General features: G+C 46.3%; 1 pseudogene; it reads right to left on the reverse strand.

Moving 5' to 3' along the window:
• Window positions 1-4,340: 4,340 nt before the first annotated feature.
• Window positions 4,341-4,458, reverse strand: LOC124552928 (annotated as a pseudogene).
• Window positions 4,459-14,359: the final 9,901 nt, after the last annotated feature.

The following is a 14,359-nucleotide window of genomic DNA, read 5'->3' on the forward strand; positions in this document are numbered from 1 at the left end:
ATGCAAAGAGGCCTAGGTGTTATTCTGCGTTATTCAAAAATTTTATAGATGTGTTTCATAACCCATTCTTGAAGATTAAACTTTTGGAAGTTAGGACAACGGTGATGTAAAAAAGTAATCAGCACTCCGAATTTAAGTTAAACATCTTTTTTATTACTTTTGTTGCAATATCACGTAACTCGTTCCAAAACATCACTTCACAATGTAAAACATACTTGAAAATATCTTCCTCACTGTTAAAGTTCACATTTCATAAACTGATTACAATTTGCGTCTTTTTAACATGACGACCAAAGCTTGACTCTCTAATAACCGCTTACGCGCCCAAAAATCAGAGTTACAAGTACGTCAAACATCATAGTGACAAAAGAAAGAATTCACATAAGAATAATATCATTGCAATATACACATATCGAAGTACCTCTACATTAATGAAATCAAATCTGAATATTGTCACAGAAATATGTTAACTATTTTACAGAAACACAGTAGAATATTGCTGGTATCGAGAGGTTGAGGTGAGGTGCCGTAATGGTTACGTAATTCAAGTACTGTTACAAGCAGTAAACTAGGCCAATTGATCTCCGGACCTCGAGGTGAACACACACAAAATTTGATATTCCTGCCGATAAATTTGCTTAACTGGATAAAAATAATGATATGTACATGGAAAATTTATACTGAGCTACAGAGTGGCATACATTTCACAAGTGAAGCTAGCGTTTTGATTGATAATGAGGTGAAGAATGAGCTATTATCATGTAGTTAACGCCATCGCTGGCTTTCTTCATCTGGGGCCAGCGTCGGTGTAGTACATTTAACTGACCGTTAGGTATTCACAGTAAAGGAATTGGAACTGATTGTCAGAATGGTTGTTGTAACTGAGATATCCTTTTTTCAGTAACCAGTGCATCCGTTAACGCATTCGTTAACATCGTGGGTCAGCAACCCCATCGAATGTGATCACACGTCATTGACTGGGAGTATGACCGCATTTTTTGCTCTGATGTACAGGGTGAGATCACCAGGAACTTTTCAAAAACAGTAGACAGAAGTTGAACGTGATTCGAAGAAGCAGAGGATGCTTTGGCTTTTTCAGTCCTCCAGCTTTGCGCTCTCCTCTGATGTGATCACAGTGTCATGCAGCACTCGTACACACTTGGATAAAACGGCAAAGGATCCCTCTAAGTCGTACCCCCACCCCCCACCCGACTTCAGCAACAGCATTAGTGCCCCCACCCGCCTTTTTCGAGCCCATTAAAATGTATTCACACAGAGACAACTCGTGACGAGAGTTCCAGGCCCCTGCAGGCAGGCTACACTGCTGCTCTTGCACTTGCCAGTAGACACGCTGATTGGAGGGGTGTCGAAGGGATGCCCGTCTGCAGGCCCCTATGACTCTGTCGCAGGTTCATTTGCGAAGTGCGCAACAAAGGACAAAGGATGGCGGGTAGCACGAGGGTGTCGCCGATCTGGGAACAGGGTGGGGGAGGGGTGGGAGAGGCTCCGTCTTAGAAGGGACACTCTCCGCTTTCTTCACGCGTCTGTGAATGTCACAACCCTCCGGGACCACGTCACACGAAGGCACGAAACAGGAGATCTGCTGCTCTGGATCACGATCAAGTTCCTTCGAATATTTTTGGAAGGTCTCTAGTGGGTCTGCACTCGAAAAGAATGGGATCACGCTCTAGGAGGTTCCTGTCTCAAAACATCCTCAGAGAAGGGCAGTGTCAAAGGTTGTCAAGGACGTCATTCTGTTGCTGATCACACTATTTTCGATCGCCAAGTGTTTGGGAATCAAATCCGTAAAGAGAGGGATGGCTTCATTCACGTCCTTTATGCCACCCCCCTGAAGCATTTTTCTGTCGTTTCGGAGAAGCGATGTGTCTGAAACGTTTTCGTCAACCAGCTCAAAAGAAGGGGTGGGATGTTAGTAACAGGAGTTGTGATGACCTTCCCAACGTGTGACGCGTCCACGTTGGCATCGGGCAGGTCTGGATTCAAAGTCACATCATTGGTCCACCTTAAACCTCACATGAACTTTAGAGCTCTGGCCTTATTTTCGCATGTGTGACACCCTGCCGTTTGAAATGTCGCTGAGCCCGAGGGGGGAGTTGCGGAACGCCGTGCTTTTGCAAGATTACAGAAGAAGGTTGTGGCACCTTTGGGAGAATTTTTCAAATTAATGCGTTCGCAATGGGAGAGAATTACAGAGTTTGTAAAAGTTGTTCTTTGATTATGTTGTGCACTGCAGTTCGTCAACTTGATCCGGCCGGGGTGGCCGAGCGGTTCTAGGCGCTACAGTCTGGAACCGCGCGACCACTACGGTCACAGGTTGGAATCCTGCCTCGGGCATGGATGTGTGTGCTGTCCTTAGGTTAGTTAGGTTTAAGTAGTTCTAAGGTCTAGGGGACTGATGACCTCAGAAGTTAAGTCCCAAAGCGCTCAGAGCCATTTGAACCATTTTTCGCCAACTTGAGCTTTCAGGACTACCTACTGGGGGTTACAGCTTTCGCTTCACGTAGGCACGACGAAGTAAAAAGAAAAGAAACAAAAAAAGTAAAACTAAAACATGAATATTTAGGTACTAAAAATATAGTAAGGTGTGAAGCAAACGCATCTCATAAAAATATTATGGCGCACAAAAAGCACACAAATAATTTCGTTGTGAGAAACGAGCAAATAAATCCAAAATAATTAAATTTTGGAGATTGAAATTAAAACTCGCTCACCCACTCGCACAAAAGGGTATAAATTTCGGAAGAATGAGTGTGACGGAGAAGTGCTTCGAAGAGTAGTTGAACCAAATGGATAATGTCCTGAAAATTTGTATACAAGGAGTCATCATCATCATCATTTAAGACTGATTATGCCTTTCAGCGTTCAGTCTGAAGCATAGTCCCCCTTATAAAATTCCTCCATGATCCCCTATTCAGTGCTAACATTGATGCCTGTTCTGATGTTAAGCCTGCAAAATCATTCTTAACCGAATCCAGGTACCTTCTCCTTGGTCTGCCCCGACTCCTACCTTCTACTGCTGAACCCATGAGTCTCTTGGGTAACCTTGCTTCTCCCATGCGTGTAACATGACCCCACCATCTAAGCCTGTTCGCCCTGACTGCTACATCTATAGAGTTCATTCCCAGTTTTTCTTTGATTTCCTCCTTGTGGACACCCTCCTGCCATTGTTCCCATCTACTAGTACCTGCAATCATCCTAGCTACTTTCATATCCGTAACCTCAACCTTATTGATAAGGTAACCTGAATCCACCCAGCTTTCGCTCCCATACAACAAAGTTGGTCGAAAGATTGAACGGTGCACAGATAACTAGTCTTGGTACTGACTTCCTTCTTGCAGAAGAGTGTAGATCGTAGCTGAGCACTCACTGCATTAGCTTTGCTACGCCTCGCTTCCCGTTCTTTCACTATGTTGCCATCCTGTGAGAATACGCATTCTAAGTACTTGAAACCGTCCACCTGTTCTAACTTTGTTCCTCCTATTTGGCACTCAATCCGTTTATATCTCTTTCCCACTGATATTACTTACGTTTTGGACATGCTAATCTTCATACCATAGTCCTTACATTTCTGATCTAGCTCTGAAATATTACTTTGTAAACTTTCAATCGAATCTGCCATCGCAACTAAGTCATCCTCATATGCGAGACTGCTTATTTTGTGTTCACATATCTTAATCTCACCCAGCCAGTCTATTGTTTTCAACATATGATCCATAAATAATATGAACAACAGTGTAGACAGGTTGCAGCCTTGTCTCACCCCTGAAACTACTCTGAACCATGAACTCAATTTACCGTCAACTCTAACTGCTGCCTGACTATCCATGTAAAGACCTTTAATTGCTTGCAAAAGTTTGCCTCCTATTCCATAATCTCGTAGAACAGACAATAACTTCCTCCTAGGAACCCGGTCATATGCCTTTTCTAGATCTATAAAGCATAGATACAATTAGATACAATTCCCTGTTCCACTCATAGCACTTCTCCATTATTTGCCGTAATCTAAAGATCTGGTCCTGACAACCTCTAAGAGGCCTAAACCCACACTGATTTTCATCCAATTGGTCTTCAACTAATACTCGCACTTTCCTTTCAACAATACCTGGGTAAAAGTAAAAATATAATATAATATAGAGCACTCCGTCTTCAGGCCACAAGGGGCCCATCGGGACCATCCGACTGCCGTGTCATCCTCAACTGAGGATGCGGACGGCGGGGCGTGTGGTCAGCACACCGCTCTCCCGGTCGTTATGACGGTTTCTGTGACCGGTCGAGTAGCTCCTGAACTGGCATCATGTGGCTGAGTGCACCCCGAAAAATGGCTACAGCACATGGTGGCCCGGATGGTCACCCACCCAAGCGCCGGCCACGCCCGACAGCGCTTAACTTCGGTGATCTGACGGGAACCGGTGTATCCACTGTGGCAAGGCCATTGCCAATATAATATAGAGGGTGACAATTCTTGAACTACATGAAATATAGTCGTCATAACTTCTGAACTGTTTGCGTCAGGACGTTCCAAGTGAGCGGTTGACCGCGGGGCATGACGGGAATTCGTATGCGCGAGCGTGGTTTGGTTTAGCGACGAAGCCCACTTTCATTTGGGTGGGTTCGTCAATAAACAAAATTGGCGCATTTGCGGGACTGAGAATCCGCATTTCGCGATCGAGAAGTCTCTTCACCCTTAAAGGGTGACTGTGTGGTATGCAATGTCCAGTCACGGAATAACCGGTGCGATGTCCCTTGATGGCGGGGTGACTACCGGACGGAACGTGCACGTTTTGGGACGATTTCACCCTCATTCTAAAGTGACCCTGATTTCGACAAGATGTGGCTCATGTGAGGTGGAGCTCGACCCCATTAAAGCAGCAGAGTGTTTGATGTCCTGGAGGAATACTTCGGGGACCGCATTCTCGCTCTAGGGAATCCAGAGGCCACTGGCATGGGCCTCGATAGGTCGCCATATTCTCCGGATCCGTACAGATGCGACTCCTTTCTGTGTGGCTGTATGAAAGACTAGGTGTACAGCAACAACCCCAAAACCATTACTGAGTTGAAAACAGCCACTGAGGGGGTCATCGACAGCATCGATGTTCCGACACTTCAGGGGATCACGCAGAATCTCGCTACCTCTCCGCGCCGCATCGTCTCCAATGATGTCGTAACCAAAGTCCGAATATCTGTACTGACGTTTGCATCTCGAATAAAGTGTGTGCATGCCGCAGTTTGTAACTAATTTACGATTCTTTCTGATAGTTCAATTCAAATGGTTCAAATGGCTCTGAGCACTATGGGACTTAACTTTTGACGTCATCAGGCCCCTAGAACTTAGAACTACTTAAACCTAACTAACCTGAGGACATCAAACACATCCATGCCCGAAGCAGGATTCGAACCTGCGACGTAGCGGTCGCTCGGTTCCAGACTGTGGCGCCTAGAACCGCTCGGCCACCCCGGCAGGCATAGCTCAATTACTGTCACCCTGTAAATAAAAGTAAAAAGTGGTTCAAATGGCTCTAAGCACTATGGGACTTAACATCTGAGGTCATCAGTCCCCTAGAACTACTTAAACCTAACAAACCTGACATCACACACATCCATGCCCGAGGCAGGATTCGAACCTGCGACCGTTTCGGTCGCGCGGGTCCAGACTGAAGCGCCTAGAACCGCTCGGCCACACCGGCCGGCAGTAAGAGTAAAATCGAAGGTAATGGGATGCAGTCGAATTAAATAAGGAGAAGGCGAGGGAATTATTTTAGGAAATGAGGAACTGAAAGTGACTGACGAGTTTTGTTATTTGACCGCAAAAGTAAGTGACAAGGGCCAAAGTAGAGAGAATCGATATAAAATGCAGACTGTCAATACTAAGGAACTCGTTTGTGGAAAAGAGACTTTTGTTAAAACCTTTTGTGAATTTAATCAGTAGGAAATCTTTTTTACAAATATTTGTGTTCGCCTATAGCCTTGTGCGGGAGTGAAAGAAGGAAAATAAACAGTTCAGACAAGAAGGGAATAGAAAAGATTTTGAACTTTGGTGCTAAGGAAAAATTCTGAAAATTACGACCGCGGCGATAAAATTAGAGAAATTCGCGTCCGTGTAATGGGTGAGTGATGGTCGTTCTCCCCTCGTTCCACTCACACGTGAAATGGAAGGGGGAGGGGGGGAGAGGGAGGGGGGAACACACACACACACACACACACACACACACACACACACACACACACACAGGTCTTGCGGCGAGTAGGCGTAGATGGATTCGCGAGTGTTAGCAAAATACGGCAGGCAGGAAGTGGTGATTGAGACGTGATGACGTCAGCTGCCTGTCTGCTGCGTTTTGCAACTGTCCATCCTGCAGAGACGGCCGTTTAGCGGCGATTAGCATCCGCGGCTGGCACGCAGCGAGATGTCGCCAGACACGGTGACGAGAACGCCTGTTTACTTGCTTACTGGCTGCCTCCTAGAGATACGTCACGCGTGACACTGAAGTACTACACAGCTCACTGTTGGTCATCTGAAGCCGTATAACGTCGCAGTCGGATTGCTTGTGACGGATCTTTTTCATTTGACTGACTTGTGCCTTTATTACTCGTGTTTATGTAAATATGTTTAACACAAAATATTGAAAATACCGTTAAAACTGCACAAATTTTTGACTTTTTTATCACTCTTTGTGACATCAGTACAAAAACCAATGTTCGTGCGTTCGGAATTGTATAGCTCCGGAAGTTCATGACCGATTGCCTTGAAATTTTGCAGTAACGTTGCATTCTAATGCAACACGCCTAATAACGCTTTTTGTAACACCTTTCCCTACTATTATATTTATGAAGACTTATACAATAAAGAGCCAAAGTAACTGGTATAGGCGTGCGTATTCAAATACATGGACATGTAAACAGAATACGGCGCTGCGGTCGGCAACGGTTGTGTCTGGCGTTGTTGTTAGATCGGGCACTGCTGCTAGAATGGCGCGTTTTCATGATTTAAGTGAGTTTGAACGTGGGACTATAGTCAACCCACGAACGAAGGGACATAGCATCTCCGAGGTAGAGATGTAGTGGGGATTTTCCCGTACGATCATTTCAAGCGTGTACGGTGAACATCAGCAAACCGGTAAAACATCAAATCGCTGACGTCTCTGCGGCCGGAAAAAGATCCTGCTAGAACGGGAGCAACGACGACGGAAGAGAGCCGTTCAACGTGACAGAAGAGCAACCCTTCCACAAATTACAGCAGATTTCAATGCTGGACCATCAAGAAGTGTCAGCATGCCAACCATTCGACGAAACATCACCGATATGGGCTTCCGGAGCCAAAGGTCCACTCATGTACCCTTGACGACTGCGCAACACAAAAATTTACGCCTAGCCTGGGCCCGTCAACACTAAAATTGGACTGTTGATACTGGAAACATATTGCCTGGTCGGCCGAGTCTCGTTTCAAATTGTATCGAGCGGATGGGCGTGTATGGATATGGAGACAACCTAATGAATCCACGAATCCTGCTTGTTAGCATGGGACTGAGCACGCTGATGGAGGCTCTGTAATGGTGTGGCGCGTGTACAGACGGAGTGATGTGGGACCCCTGATACGTCTAGATACGACTCTGACAGGTGACACCTACATAAGCATCCTGTCTGATCACCTGCTTCCATTCATGTCCATTGTGCATTCCAACGGACTTGGGAAATTACAGCACGACAATGCGACACGCCACACACCCAGAATTGCTACAGAGTGGCTCTTCTAAGTTTAAATACTCACGCTGGCCACCATACTCCCCAGACATGAACATTACTGACCAACGTGTTGTTTAGAAGAGATCGCCACTCCCTCGTACTCTTACGGATTTATGGATAGCCCTGCAGGAGTCATGGATAGCCCTGCAGGAGTCATGGTGTCAGTTCCCTCCAGCACTACTTCAGACATTAGTCGAGTCCATACCAACGTGGTGTTCTGGCACCTCTGCGTGCTCGCGGGGCCCTACACGATGTTAGGCAGATGTACCTGTTTCTTTGACTCTTCAGTGTATATTTTCATATGTTTAAAACAGGTATATAAAAACACACGCGAATTCCAATGCAGCGTTGTGTCGAAACTTCAAAACATTCGATCAAAAACTTCCGGAGATTTGCGAATAGGAACAACTGCAGTTTCTATATACAGTAAGTGCGAACGTTGGTGTCCATTTACTCAAAATCTCGAATCTCCGGGAGTTTTTCATGGATTCTTTTAAAATTTTGTCACAGCACAATATTAGAATACGCAAGTCTTTTTATATGCCTACTGGAACACCACCAGTTACATACGTAATATATACGCAATGAAAGGGTAACATCAAAAAAATGCTAATGTAGGATTGTACAAAATCGTTAATCTCGCAAAGTTCTTGACCTATTGCTTTGAAATTTTGACTCAATGTTCAATTCTGATACGAGCGTGAGTTTAGGCACTTTACCTTGTGTGAGCCTGAATGTGGGCGAACGAATGTCTTTTCGTATCCGTAGGGGTTTATTTTGTTGTGGGAATGGAGTTGGTCGCCGTCTGCTGGGAACAGGAGATGCGTGCTTTTCGTTAGGAGGGGAACATAGGATGACCAACTTAGGATCCCGGTACCTGGCCAGAGAGGTTTATCCCTATTGGTGCGAAGTTTGTTTGTCTGTCAGGTTGGTGAAGGAAGCGATCCCCTCTGGTAGCTTCCGTTGCACCGGGAGTTGCGAGAAGCTCGGCGAGAGAAAGGACGCTCTTCGTCTGGTTCTTGGTGCGTATCGATGTAGCTCCTAAGTTAGGGCACAGACAGGATATACGTTGAGTTGCGTTTTGCGGTGCTACAACAAGCAAGATAGGCAGAGTCCTAAAGAGGCAAGGAATAAAACCAGTTTTCCGACCAACTAGGAAAATTAAGGAAATGTTGAGACAAGTCAAAGATAGTCTCGGCTTAAGAGTGCCGGGAATTTATGCTAGGTCGAAAGCTTGGAGTTTTATCCTGAATTGACGCAGCATGTAGACCGAGAGATTTTTATTCAAGAAATACGTCGCGAAAGACTTCGTAGCCATATTAGTTTCCTCTACGGGGAGGATATAGCGCGCAGCGTTCGTCACCTGGAGAAGCTGCGCCTGAAACAGTCTCAGTTGCTGAGCGATCTGGCTTTTTTACAACGCTGTCGTGACAAAGAGATAGTACCAAAGTTTGCAGTCGTCAAACACCACATCAGAACCGCTGCAGGTGACAGAATTTTACGAAAGACCAGGCATGCTATTATGAAGGAGAGGATACGTCATACCAGGTATGAACTAGACATGAACGCTCGCCTGTTATATAGTTGCCATTTATTTCGGGCCGGAGTCCTCTCACCATTGGACTGGGAATGGGTGGATATGACCTTGGCGGCACGCCAACGAGCCAATTTAAGCATGACTACGGCGAAACAGGCCGATAAATTTGAGCGGCTCAACCGTGATCAAGGAACTACTGTGTCCAACGGCATTCACCGCACTGTTATCAACTTCTCTGACAAGGAACTTAATGAAGCTACCATCTCGGCTCTCAGTAAAGGATTGAACTTTGCCCCAGCTTCACGTAAGTTACCGGTGGTTGAGATTATTAGTGGAGTGGAACAAGCAGTTCGTCATCTTTCTCAAGAAGCAGCGGATGACGTAAGGCTTGCTACTAGCCGGATTTTAGCGACATACAAGCCGCCTAAGTCAAACATCAGCAGAGAGGAGAGACAAGGACTGAAATTGTTGCAGAAGGATGAAGATCTAGTGGTTTTACCTGCTGACAAGGGGAAAAAATGGTTCAAATGGGTCTGAGCACTATGGGACTTAACATCTGTGGTCATCAGTCCCCTAGAACTTAGAACTACTTAAACCTAACTAACCTAAGGATATCACACAACACCCAGTCATCACGAGGCAGAGAAAATCCCTGACCCCGCCGAGAATGGAACCGGGGAACCCGGGCGTGGGAAGCGAGAACGCTACCGCACGACCACGAGCTGCGGACAAACAAGGGGAACGCCACGGTAATCCTCAATGCTACAGATTACCACAAGAAAGTTGGACTGTTACTGGAGGACAGCACATACCGGATTCTCAGACGGGATCCCACATCGGCGCTCAGCAGGAAGACAAGGGAACTACTAAAAAACTCTGGCCTCTCCGACGAACTGGTGAAGAACTTACAGCCGAGAGCACCTAGGCCACCAAGACTGTACGTTCACAAGGAGAACGTCCCGTTGAGACCGACTGTGAGCGCTATTGGCTCTCCTACGTACAGGCTTGCAAAACACTTAACTAAATTGTTGGCGCCTATAGTTGATCATTGCCCACATCATATTACGAATTCAAAAATGTTTGTTGATATCATAAAACAAATGAAGATAGGCCCAAATGAAATCATGGTCAGCCTCGACGTGGTTTCTCTGTTCACCAAAGTACCTGTGGATGGCACATTACAACTGTTGGCTGCTCATTTTTCCTCAGAAATTTTGAAGTTGTTCCGGCATACCTTGACGACCACTTACTTTTTATACAGTGGAAATTATTATGAAATGACGGATGGAGCAGCCATGGGTTCGCCACTGTCACCAGCAATAGCGAATTTTTTTCATGGAGGACTTAGAAGAACGAGCCCTGAGCAGTGCTCACCTCCGCCCATCACGCTTCTACAGATACGTCGACGATACTTTTTTTAATCTGGCCACACGGCAGAGACACGCTGCAGCAGTTCGTCGAACATTTAAATGGTGTACATCCAAACATAAAATTTACATTAGAGGTAGAGAAGGAAGGGAAGTTACCTTTCTTAGATGTGTTGGTGGAGCGAAAGCCAGATGGACGACTGGGTCATTCTGTGCACAGGAAGCCAACCCATACAGACTTATATCTGCATAGTCATAGCTTCCATCATCCGTCTCAGAAGAGAGGTATGCTGAATACTTTAGTACACAGAGCCACGACTATTTCCGACAAGGACCACCTCGGTCCCGGGATTAACCATTTAACGACTGTTTTCGAGAGGAATGGTTATTCTGCCGGTGAAATTAAATCAGTATTGTCCAAGAAAGTAAGACACGATGTCTGCCATATACAAGAAGAGGACCAACACATAGCGCGGCTTCCTTTTTGCCGTGCTACAACAAGCAAGATAGGCAGAGTCCTAAAGAGGCAAGGAATAAAACCAGTTTTCCGACCACCTAGGAAAATTAAGGAAATGTTGAGACTAGTCAAAGATAGTCTCGGCTTAAGAGTGCCGGGAATTTATAGTATTCCTTGCGAATGCGGCAAGAATTACGTGGTCCAGTCAGTAAGAACCCTTGCCGACCGCTGCATGGAGCACCAGCGCCACCTGAAATACAGGTATTTGGAAAAATCTGCGGTGGCTGAACATAGCCTGCTTAACAAGCATAATATTTTATTTGAATAAACCAGAGTAATAGCCCACGCATCGAATTACTGGGACTCTGTGATCCGGGAAGCAGTCGAAATTAGACTTAGCGATAGTAACTTTAACAGAGCCAACGGCTATGCACTTAGCAACACTTGAAAGAGTGCACTGGTTAAAGAAAAATCGCAGAGAAAAACTTTCCGCACTTTATCTCCTGATTCAAGGGATGGAGCTGCAAGCAACGCAGGATAGAAACTACATCTATGGAAGTAGAGGGCACCACTTCCCTACGCGCCATATCGCTGTTGCTATGACGTATTCCAGCCAATCAGAAGCCGTCCTTTGCATATAAAAGTGGGAACCTCGCTAGTTCACGACAGTCAGTTTTTGCCCTGACAACGACCATGGAGGTAGTGGTCGAAAGCTTGTAGTTTTGTCCTGAATTGACGCGGCGTGTACACCGAGAGATTTTTATTCATCAAGGCACAGTTAGTCCAGATTGCTCCACTCCTCAACGGAGATTCGACGTAGATCCCTCACTGTGGTTGGCGGGTCATATCGTCCATAAACAGGCCTTTTCAATTTATCCCAGGCATGTACGATAGGGTTCATGTCGGGAGAACATGCTGGCCACTCTAGTCGAACGATATCACTATCCTGAAAGACGTCATTCACAACATGTGCACGATGGGGGCGAGAATTGCCGTCCTTGAAAACGAATGCCTCGGCAATATTCTGCTGATATGGTTGCACTATCGGTCGGAGGATGGCATTCACGTATCGTACAGCCGTTACGGCGCGTTCCATGACCACCAGCGGCGTACGCCGGCCCCACATAATACACCCCAAAACAGCAGGGAACCTCCACCGTGCTGCACTCGCTGGATAGTGGGGCTAAGGCGTTCAGCGTAACCGGGTTGCCTCCAAACAAGTCTCCGACGATTGTCTGGTTGAAGGCATATGCGACACTCATCGGTGAAGACAACGTGATGCCAATCGTGAGCGGTCCATTCGGCATGTTGTTGGGCCAATTTGTACCGCGTTGCACGGTGTCGTGGTTGCAAAGATGGACCTCGCCATGGACGTCGGGAGTGAAGTTGCGCGTCATGCAGCCTATTGTGCACAGTTTCAGTCGTAAGACGACACCCTGTGGCTGCACGAAAATCATTATTCAAAATGGTGGCGTTGCTGTCAGGATTCCTCCGAGACATAGACCGTAGGCAGCTGTCATCCACTGCAGTAGCAGCCCTTGGACAGCCTGAGCGTCATCGACAGTTCGTGTCTCTCTGCATCTCCTCCATGTCCGAACAACATCGCTTTGGTTCACTGTGAGACGCCTGAACACTTTCCTTGTTGAGAGACCTTCGTGGCACAAAGCAACAATGTGGTCGCGATCGTACCGCGGTATTGACCGCCTAGGCGTGGTTGAACTACGGACAACACGAGGCGTCTCCTTCCTGGTGGAGTGACTGGAACTGATCGGCTGTGAACAGTCAAAGGGACTGTGTCTGTGATACAATACCCACAGTCAACGTCTATCTTCAGGAGTACTGGGAACTGCGGTGATGCAAAACTTTTTCGATGTGTGTATTAATGCAATGCCACAAAATTAAAGCTTTTTACGTCGCATAGGCCCAGAATTTCATTTACTTCCTCTGTTCACTCTCCTGGGAAGGTTAACAAGCACAACCGCAATTATGCGGTGAACCACATGGGCCATAATTCAATAAAATGAAGAAACAGTCTTATGAAACGGCTCTACAGAACCGTTTCAACCATCACTCGAGACCGAATCAAAAACACTCGTAACTCACATCGACGGTCTTAAGAAATAATGACTGTGATTGTTGTGTTACAGCATAGCCTTACAGGGTCGAGGTGTCTAAATTATTTTGAAAGTGAGCTGCCAGCATTAGCACAAAGGGTAGTAGGAAAGTTTTGCGAAACGAAGCAACAATACGTCGCAGGAGGCTGATTGTTGCTGTGTTCAGAGACTGGTTCGTTCTTGCCTTGCAACCTCTGTGCCAGCTCTGTGGGCGCAGTCTTTCACGAGCGGGATTAGTTTGAAGTGCTTGCTATGGCATCATGTTCACCAAGTGAGATTCGGGCAATTTTGCGGTACATCGTCGCTCGTGGTTTAAACAGAGACCAGAGCTTTGAACAAATGGCTCTTGCGCTGGGTGATGTGTGTCCACATCGTACAACTACACTGAAGAAGAAATTAGTATAGGCGTGCCTATTCAAATACAGATACATAAATACGCAGAATACGGCGCTGCGATCGGCAACACCTATACAGGGTGTTACAAAAAGGTACGGCCAAACCTTCAGGAAACATTCCTCACACACAAAGAAAGAAAATATGTGATGTGGACATGTGTCCGGAAACGCTTACTTTCCATGTTAGCGCTCATTTTGTTACTTCTCTTCAAATCACATCAATCATGGAATGGACACACACAGCAACAGAACGTACCAGCGTGACTTCAAACACTTTGTTACAGCAAATGTTCAAAATGTCCTCCGTTAGCGAGGATACATGCATCCACCCTCCGTCGCATGGAATCCCTGATGCGCTGATGCAGCCCTGGAGAATGGCGTATTATATCACAGCCGTCAACAATACGAGCACGAAGAGTCTCTACATTTGGTACCGGGGTTGCGTAGACAAGAGCTTTCAAATGTCCCCATAAATGAAAGTCAAGAGGGTTGAGGTTAGGAGGGCGTGGAGGCCATGGAATTGGTCCGCCTCTACCAATCCATCGGTCACCGAATCTGTTGTTGAGAAGCGTACGAACACTTCGACTGAAACGTGCCGGAGCTCCATCGTACATGAACCACATGTTGTGTCGTAGTTGTAAAGGCACATGTTCTAGCAGCACAGGTAGAGTATCCCGTATGAAATCATGATAACGTGCTCCATTGAGCGTAGGTGGAAGAACATGGGG

Source organism: Schistocerca americana, chromosome 10 (genome assembly GCF_021461395.2).
Source record: "Schistocerca americana isolate TAMUIC-IGC-003095 chromosome 10, iqSchAmer2.1, whole genome shotgun sequence".
Taxonomy (NCBI): Eukaryota; Metazoa; Arthropoda; class Insecta; order Orthoptera; family Acrididae; genus Schistocerca; species Schistocerca americana.